Genomic DNA, 9,776 nt, shown 5'->3' on the forward strand with positions numbered 1-9,776 from the left:
ATGGCCACCTTCCATGCAAATCATCTAAATAGGTTTACTTTTAACAACACATGATTTATTGCCAAAAACTGCCAAAAACTTCATTGAATTTACTTCTCTTGTTGTATTGGCTGTTTGACAAGACTTTCCTAACTTTGAGAGACTTTTATTAGTCAGTAACAATATTCAGATGATACAAGATGGAAATTTTCCTGATGACATCTTTAGCAAACCCAAAACACTAACACTAGCATGCTTTCATGATGAAAAGACCATCTTTCCTTCCATATTCCTCCTAGAGAGATTTCAGAATCTACAAAGGCTTGAGGTATTCTGTAGCTCCTTTGAAGATATATTCCCAGATGAAGGGCTTGTTGAAGAGGGGAAACATTTTGTGCTTGAAAATTTAAAAGAACTTAAGTTAAGCAAGCTACACAACCTAAAGCGTGTGTAAAGAAAAGACTCTTTAGTGTCAAAAATTCTTCAAAGCATTGACACATTGGAGGTTTGGGATTGTCCCCGTTTGATGACAATATTTCCAACTGTGGCATCCTTCCAGAATCTGACAACATTAGTAGTGAAGAATTCCTCTAGATTTGTACACCCAGTAACAATTTCAGCTGTCACAAATTTGATCTCACTAAGATGACTATAATAGGATGTGAAAGAATGAAAGAAGTAGTGGCAAATGGAGGAAACGGAAAAGGACAAGTGATTTCTTTTGGAAATCTACAACATTTGATACTCCAACATCTGCCAAGCCTAGAATGCTTCTCCTCCATCCCAAGTTGCAGCTTCAAGTTCCTATCCTTGAATATAATTGAAGTGGAAGAATGTCCAAAAATGAAGACCTTTTCTAAGGGTACGGTAGGCACACCAAGACTATTTTTTGTGACACTGTTCAGATACAAGTTGGAAGAGAACTGGAAAGAGGGTGATGATCTCAATGCAACTATACAAAAGTTATCAGCATGAACAAATGCACATAATATTGGTAAAGATTCGATTGACGTCATTCTCTTATCCATTCTCGTTTCTTTTTTATTTTTTGGCAGCACCGTAAGTTTTTTAATTTTTCATTTTTTTGTAACTTTTCTATTATTGATGACGTCCGATCAGCATCATCATCAGCCCTATCTATCGATCGATCTTGCCTCCTACTTCACTGAACAGTAGGAAGCGAAGCAGGGCTCTCCTCCTTCTCCTTTTTGACGCCAGAGGCTGTCTCAGCTGCATTCACGAAGGACGGAGCGAAAAGGAAGCGTCGGGAATTGCCAGGACTTGAGAGAAGAATGCACTGCCGAGTCTGGACAGTCAGTCCTCCACTCACTTCATCAAAGAAGAAGATCATTCTCTCTCTTTTTCTCTCTCCACATTTGTATCCGACGAATCGTAGGTTCACGCTTCTGCACGCATCATTCATCTCGTCTGCCGGAATTTCTTCCCGATTTTCGTGTCTTGTTGCGCGTAATTTTCTTCCGGTTTTCGTAGAGATCTTTCCTCAACCATCGTCGTCTTCTTCAGCTAGGGCTCTGCTTTTTAAATTCATTCCGTGTAAATTTCTCAGTCCACTACTTCAGATCATGGACCAATAGAGGTCCTCCACTGACATCATCAAAGAAGAAGATCTCTCTCTCTCTCTCTCTCTCTCTCTCTCTCTCGTTCTCTCGCTCTCCCTCGCACTTGAACCCGGCAAACTTGTAAGTTCACGTTTCTTCCGATCTTGGTGTCTTATTGCGCACGAATTAGGTTGAAGTCGGAAGCTGGTTTCGTAGAGACCTTCCTCAATCCTCGCCTCCTTCTTTAGTAAAGGGCTCTGTTCTTCAAAATTCGTTCCACATTAGAGTCTAAAAGCATAAGTTCCTCAAACTAGCAATTTTATCTTAACAATGGAGTAATTGAAATAGGGAAAAGAATGAAAGGACTATTCTTGGGACATAAGCTGGTGGTTGGAGGTTCGAAAAGATAACAATCGTCTCCTTTTTTCGTGGATAGATGCGTTGGAAAGGCAATTCCTAAGGCGTCTTAGAATTAGAATCCAGGTTCTCTTATATAGAGAAATTTGACAATGTGATTCAATGTCGGAGAAGTAGAATATATATGTTAATCACACAAAGAGACTATGTTCATATGGACAAGCAAATTGCAAAGAATGTTGCTGCTACCTCCATAACTAAAGAGAAAGACCTAATCGATAAGGGGCTGGCTTGTTGTGATTATGAAATTTCATTGTAGATCTAATGACTGATAATTTTGTTTTCAAATAGGAGATGCTATTGTATTTTGTTATATTAATCAGATTTAGGGAAAAAAAAAAAGATTTTACTTTGTCAAATTGAACCAATAGTTTGATAAAAACTTATTTGAGCTGTGCTCGAAAGAATCAAATAGCTTAAGTTTAAATTTTCAATTCTATCCATGTTCCAGTTATCAATGTATTTCCTTTTTTCCTGTGATTGTGATTTGTGTGGCTGAAATTGATTTGTTTTAAATATATATATAGGACCTGGAAGGCTTCTTTTGAATGTGTACCCTACTGCATTCTTGGAGCATAGATTTGACCTTGACTTTGGATTAATGGCTTTCGTTATATGGTTTACTGTCTATTAAACTCCTGAAAGTAGCAAGTAATGCCTTAAACTCACGTTGTGTATGATTTGATTCTCTCATTAGGGTATGCTTATGTCTTGATCTGTTCTTTACCATATGTTGGTTTTTCAACCATGGAGACGGGTAGTCTGCTCCTGTTCAATTCGTCATGCAACATATTCAGGAAATTAAGCAAATTGCTACTCTTAGGTATTCGGACAAGTCATGGATGGTGAAGCTAAGGAGTTGGAGATGAGATTTTTTTTTTTTTTTTTTTTTTTGGGGGGTGTGGGGGCGTTCTTTTCCAATGGGTGACCCACATTTGCAATAGAAAGTCATCTGCAAGTAGAAACTCATTGATAGGGATGATTTTGTGTTTAGAGTCTACATATTCACTAGTGCTGGTTAGGACTTGATTTACATTGATCGAGATGAACTCTGGAATTGTCACTTTCGCTGGTCCAAAATGAATTTGGTATTCCAAATAATAACTCCTTTATGTAGTCTTGAGGAATTAAGGAAGTGTACTTCTATGCCAACTGGGTTTTATGAGGTTGATCATAATCTAAATGCAGACTCATTAATGCCACATTCCAAATCTGAATGAACTGAAAACAAGATGTCCTTTTTTGGTTTATGCATTCTTGTTATGTTGTTCTTCGTTTTGAATCTAAAATCTGGTCTCATAGGCTTATTAAGATTATGGGTTCCTACAGGGAATATCAAAAAGGTTCGAGAGGATGCTTTTGAGAGAATGGTGCAATTATTTGGGTTGTGGAAATGGAAAAATGTGATAAGATGGCTTGGCTAGCAAAGGGTTGGAATAAATATGCAGAGCATTACTCTATTTGTGAGGGCCAATTTTTGGTCCTCTAATCTGAAGGGGACTCCATTTTCCATGTCATCATAATCGATGAAAGGATGTTTGAGATAGAATATCTACCAATCAATGAAGATGTGAGGAACTGAGCCTCAGCAATTGTGGATTTGTCTTGCTGAAAGCGGAAGATGCCTTCGATTTGTGATGTTTCAGCCAAGCTTGAAGTCCGGGGGGATGGATTGCATTCAACCAAGTGTCCGCATTCTTGTATAGAAATGGAATCTGATCAGGTTTGCAAAGTTCATGGCAATTCCTGTGCACATTCATCAGCAGAGTTTGGGGAGGAACAGAAGTTCAAACTGCTCATCACAAGATTTTCCAGGTGTGAATCTTAATATATTAGCTAATTCTCCCCTTGATTGTGTTGTTCTCGTGTTTGATTCAAATACCGTAGAGGAACTATCCATGTCGTTAGGCTAAGAGAAACTGCATTAGAGAGTTGATGCTAAGAGAAAGTGTTAAGAGCTAATTCATTCTATTAGTGTTTCTCTATCTCTAGATCTCCCGTGTGTGCATATGTATGTGTTGGGACTAAATGTGCCAGCAATTGCCGTGATGCTTCGGTTTTGCTTGAAGTCTTGGGGGATGAATTGCATCCAGCCAAGTATCCTTAGCTTCGTATGGCAATGGAATTTGATCAGGTTTGCAAAATTCGTGGTAGTTCCCATGCACATTCGTTAGCAAAAAGTTTGGGGAGGGACAAAAGTTCAAACTGCTCATCACGACATTTTTCGGGTGTGAATCTTAATATATTAGCAAATTCTCCCATTGACTGTGTTCTTCTTGTGTTTGATTTGAATTCCATCAGGAACTCTCCACATCGTTAGGGTAAGAGAAACTGTGTTAGAGCTAATTCACTCTCGTAGTGTTTCTCTGTCTATAGTTCTCCCGTGTGTGAATATGCTTGTGTTAGGGGATCTCATAAATAATGGAAACAAGCCGAGCCAATCATATCAGTTTTGATTGCGCTGAGAATCGTATTGGTGTGCATATAGGCCTTGGGAAGCTAGACCATTAGTAAGACTCAGATCAATTGATTTAGGGTTGCTATGTCGGCAATATGAGTTTTACATAATAAGAATAGAATACGACTAAAAAGCAAATGCTTTCTTCATGTTCTGTTTGCGACTGCTGCAGGTAAGCTGAGGGGCTTGTGCAAAGCTCTTGAACTGGCCAGCAAATTAATACTCGATTATTCTTTCTCCGAAATTGCGGTGAGGTTAATACATCTGAAGAAAAACAATGTGGTAAGATCCTCGTGATACTGACAACTCTGGGATTTAAATCACCTAAGGCATCCTCATACTGTCTTCCTCAGATATCATTGGTTGTTCTCTTCTTTGTGATGACAAAATTGCAAAATGTCTACTTGAGCAGAGAGTTCCTGCTTCATTCACAAAGACACATGTTAAGAAAAGCCCGTAGACCATGGCTCTCATATTTCAAGACAAATCATGGCCGTTGAAGCTCATCAGCCACGAACATTATGGAAAGTCATCTGCCCTTTGGGCCGCATCACGAGAGAAACTTTTCTAAAGGTGGAAGACTTGTGTGTTCGAGCTTTATTGAAAGGGACGATATCATGTTCAGAGTATCCATCTTCAGAACCACTGATAAGATTTGGGTGTATAATAATATGTGCAATGCGATACAGCAGAGGAAGCATCGCGTTAGCTCGCTTTTGGTGAGAACAGAATTTACAGAATTGCTAAGCTGAATTCTGCTTTCGGTTCAGCAAAGTGGATAAAAGCATTAGTTTCGTTCCAATGGATGGAATGGTCCTGAATGTGTACGATACCTTTCCTTGATCCTAGACGTGGCAATCACAATGTGGGCAAGAGTCGTGAGTTGTGAGTCGGAGGAAGCTGATTACAAATGTCGATTCTGTAATTCAGGAGACAATCTCTCTTTCAAATTGGGTGCTTCTTTAAGGTTTCCGGTGGCTCAACCTGACCTTTAGAACTGTAAAGCACAGTTATGTCGATTACGCTTCCTTAAGCCATACCAAGATTTTGCAAGCTCTGGTGAACTTACATCAGATTCTTTGCAATCTCTTTTCGATTTCTTGAAGATTTTGTGATCAGTCTTTTCGTATGTCGCAAATTGAAGTTTAACAGTTTCTTCTCATGTGAAAAACAATCGAATTTTTTTTTTTTTTTTTCATATTAAATGAATGTTGTTATGCATGACGAAGTAAATATGCTGCGTCTTTGCGTCGCTGTGGCACGTCTCTTCCGCAGCCTCTCTCTCTCTCAACAAACACAGCAGCCGAGCCTCCAACAGTGGCTTTGCACCTTTAGAATCAGCGATAATCCCAGCGCTCTCGAACTTGAACTTGCTCTCACCGATTCTCTCTCTCTCTCTCTCTCTCTCTCTCTCTCTCTCTCTCTCTGTGTCTTTCTTCCATGCGAGCACTCGATACATCCTCTGTAAACCTACGGCAATAGAAATTTGGGAGATGGTGAGAGGATGGGAGAAAACAAAAGTGAAACGGAAATCAACGGACAAAATTTGCAATGAATCGAAGACAATTCTAGAGTTAAATTGGAGACGGAACGTCCTGGTAATTGTGACCGTCGATCAAGGAAACTATCTGGTCGAGTTCTGCCATTGCGGCGGCGAGTGGCATCTTCGAACTGGTAGTGACGCTTTTGTGCTTCGGTCAGTGCTGGAAGCAACAATCGTCAAAGAGCTCGACTCAATAAATCGCTGGTGGAGCTCCAATCGCGGTTGCAACAAATCATCAGCTAGAGATCAATCCCCTTCATTCAATTGTTCCTCCAAGCTGCAATCGAAGGCTTCTCCGACTCTCTCCGCCAATTCAGATCACCCTACAGTGAACGACACTATCAGATTCCGCATTCAAGGTGCGGCCACACTAATTCCTCTCTGATTTGAGTTGTCACTTTCCTGTCCTTACATATGTCTGGACCACATTCACCTGTCGCCCGGCCATCTCGAGCTCATGTCGCCATCACCACTGACCCATTGTTACGCCCGTTTCATGTGCAATCGAACTGCCGAGTCAAATTTCGATTCACTCCAGAATACGTTCTGTCAACTCTTGCCAAGGCTGAGGTCGGATGGATCATCATATGGATACCATTCGCGGATACGAAGGATGAGATTCTTTGGTTTCGCTCTTGGCACTCTTGCCAGTCCGACGTCACTTCATCAACCGTGGTAGCCAAGGCCAATCTGAGTCATCATCCTTCGAGACGATACACCGAGCGTGAAGATTGGCAGCGGCGAGCAAACAATCTAGAATAAAAAGGTGCAATGCAAAGGGGTGGATGGAGGTGATTCAGATTTTGCGTGGGAATTTTGGGCAAAACAGGGCAAACAAGGTGAAGCTGGTGGTGGCTCTTTGGATGAGAAGGAAGTAAAGTGTAGAAAAAAAAAGATAAAAAAGGAAAAAGAAAGTAATAAAAAAAAAAAAAAAAAAAGACACGAAAGGAAAATATAGAGAGCACACGAGAAATCGGTCAAATGGAAGACTTGCACAAGAGATGTAATTCGTCACACCATCGAACACCTTCATTGCAAACTCGATCCCTCCTCCACAGTGCAATCGACGGCAATGGGAATTCGGAAGATGGTGAGAGAATTGGAGAAAATCAAAATGAAATAGATATCAACGGACGAAGTTAGAATGTATCGAAATTAATCCTAGAGTCGAATCGGAGATGAAATGACCTGGTGGGAAGTGCGACTGTCGATCTGATAGATATCATAATTACCCGAATGTCAGTGAGGAACCGGCTGTCCGCGGATATTTCTTATGGCGCGATCTTCTTTCCTCCGCTTTTTGTTACAGAGTCGTCTCACCCTCTGTTTCTCTCTTGCGCAATTCAACGAACACCTTCTCCTCAGAGGACGCAGCACATTCAACGACCAGGAAACTACAGGGGTCAAGTTCTTCGCCATGCAACGTTTTCTCTATGTCTATCTTCATTTTTTCACCAGGTCTTCCTCTGTCAGGATTGTTTCCTATCCGATTAAACTTCTGAGTCCAATTTCGATTCATTCCTGTATAAATTCTGTCGATTCTTGCTTCCTTCTTTTCCCTTCCACTTCATTGCCGCCTTTTGGATTCCAAATGCGGTCGCTTGCGTCCTTCGTTTCGCCCTCCTACGCCGCGCATGAAGGGGATGTCGGGCTGGTGTATAGGATCCGCCAATTCGAGGGATGAAATCTTCGAGTTCACTCTCGGCCCTCCCGCCGGTTTGAGAAGCCCGTCAAAAGGAAGACTTGCATAAAAGATGGAATTCCTTGAGAGGAAGATTCATCCCATCTCTCAGCCATCATTTTCATTTTCTTTTCCTTTAAATAGGCATAAAAAAACTCCAAACGACGCCATTGCAGCGTTTCTTGGCTTCAGGTACCTTTTTCGGATCTCTCCTCCGTCTTGACACGCACCCCCGCTCAGTGAGTTCCGAGTCGCTCCACCATCACCCTCGCTATCTACTGCTGCTTTGAAACCGAGCTGCACTCGCCTCATGATTGATTCTGTCGCTCGCCGTCTTTAGAAACTTCGGTGATCTTCTCTCTTTCTCTCTTCTTTTCCTTCTTCCGGTTCGAATCGCGTTTTCGTTTTGTGCATTCTTATGTGTTTTGACAGAGCGATGTTTAATGCTCTTGTCGTTTTGCTCATCAAAGGGTTCATGTCCGGAATTTTTTTCTTTTTTCCTTGTTTCCAATCGTGAATCCAAGACCACTTGGAAACGAGCGAAGATTGAACTGAAAACGTCGTGAGAAATCACCACAGCGAACGAGAGTTGTGCAGAGTTAAGCTCGGTCGAACAGTGGTTCGGTTTTCCTCTATTTTTTGGCACCCTATAGTCGCTTCTGGATTCAAATGTGGTGCGAGGGTGACTCGCTAGCCATTCCTGATCGGTCCTTTGATTAAAGCTTTTCTCTGTGTAGATTTCTGAGCGGCTTGGGACTTGGAGATGGGAGTGGCGCCGATGAGTTATGACATGGAAGAGGGGATGCTGGAGATCGGCATGGGTAAGCTTTTGGCCCTCTCCGCTTTCTGAATTTTTTGTTTTAGCTACGGGCGATAGAAATCTGTTGGGATGCTTGAATCTCGTAATTAAGCTTTGTCTGTATTGTGGCGCGTAGCTTTGTGTCATTGTTTGTGGCTTATTATGTCTTTCGCCATCTAAGTTTCACTGTGCTTGGAATCATAACTTTAATCATGGGATATTGTTGTCGAGGCTTTCCATGTAGCTTTCTCGTTTGTGAAAAGTTTATGCTACCCTTGTTTTGACAACAGTTAATACATGTACTACTTAGATCTACACAATCTCTATCATTTTACACGTATTGTTTAAGAGGTGAGGAATCATTTAGCTCTTGTCCAAGTCAAATTTTTAGCATTCCTTAGCCGCTGGGTCTTAGTTATCGGTTGTTCAGACAATTGCTTTGCTACTTGCAGAGTGTAGGACCGTCTATGGTGTTCTTGGGCCGTTGGTTATACTCGACAAAGTCAAGGTAAATTTCATTGGTTATAATTTTACGAGGTTCAGTGAACTCCTATATTGACATGTTGGATTACTTTTATTGTATGTCAAGGACCAAAGTTTCAAGAGATAGTAAATATCCGCTCGGGAGATGGAACGACTAGACGTGGGCAAGTCCTTAAAGTTGATGGAGAGAAAGCTGCTGTGTAGGTTTAGTCTAAGCTGCCAGCCTCTTCTTTTTTGCTTTAGCTCTCTTGAAACTGCATTTTTGTTGGTTGGACTGCATTAGTTGGGTCACTTTTGTGTGCAGTACTTTTCAGCTAATGACCTAGTGAAATCTCTGCCGTTCATTACAAGCATCAGAAAAAGCAGAACATGAAATATTTTCTTGTGTATACGTGATGAAATGTGAGAACATCATATGGGATAATAATTTTAAAAAATGTGATTGAGTTTCTTGAGGAGAACAATGTTAAGAGTCTAATTAGCATTCCGTGTAGGCATACTCTCTCTCTCTCTCTCTCTCTCTCCACATCTGTATCCGATGAATCGTAAGTTCACGCTTCTGCACACATTATTTTAACCGTGTGCCATAATTTCATCCAATTTTTGTGTCTTGTTGCGCATAATTTTCTTCTGAATTGCGTTAAACCTTCCTCAATTGTCATCATCTTGTTCAGCTAGGGCTCTGCTTTCAAAATTCGTTCCACAGTTGATTTTTATCCATGTAAATTTCTCAGCCCACTGCTTCAGATCACGAACCAAGAGAGGTCCTCAACTTAGCAATTCATTGCCCCTAATTCTACATCTTGTGAGTATATTTGTATGCTCGTCTCTCTTTATCACATCAGCTGCTTTGAAAA

General features: G+C 41.0%; 2 long non-coding RNA genes across 3 annotated transcripts; both read left to right on the forward strand.

Annotated features, from left to right (window-relative positions):
* Positions 1-1,046: 1,046 nt before the first annotated feature.
* Positions 1,047-5,312, forward strand: LOC120295456. Of its 2 annotated transcripts, none has more exons than XR_005552865.1 (3): positions 1,047-1,371; positions 3,285-3,770; positions 4,586-5,312. It is a non-coding gene; the product is annotated as an uncharacterized LOC120295456 (long non-coding RNA). The 2 variants fall into 2 exon arrangements; XR_005552864.1 differs by lacking the exon at positions 1,047-1,371 and adding an exon at positions 1,650-1,679.
* A 2,549-nt stretch (positions 5,313-7,861) lies between these two features.
* LOC120295519 lies at positions 7,862-9,294 on the forward strand. The gene is made up of 4 exons (XR_005552915.1): positions 7,862-8,256; positions 8,375-8,458; positions 8,889-8,944; positions 9,026-9,294. It is a non-coding gene; the product is annotated as an uncharacterized LOC120295519 (long non-coding RNA).
* The last annotated feature ends 482 nt before the right edge of the window (positions 9,295-9,776 follow it).

This window comes from Eucalyptus grandis, chromosome 7, assembly GCF_016545825.1.
Source record: "Eucalyptus grandis isolate ANBG69807.140 chromosome 7, ASM1654582v1, whole genome shotgun sequence".
Classification (NCBI taxonomy): Eukaryota; Viridiplantae; Streptophyta; class Magnoliopsida; order Myrtales; family Myrtaceae; genus Eucalyptus; species Eucalyptus grandis.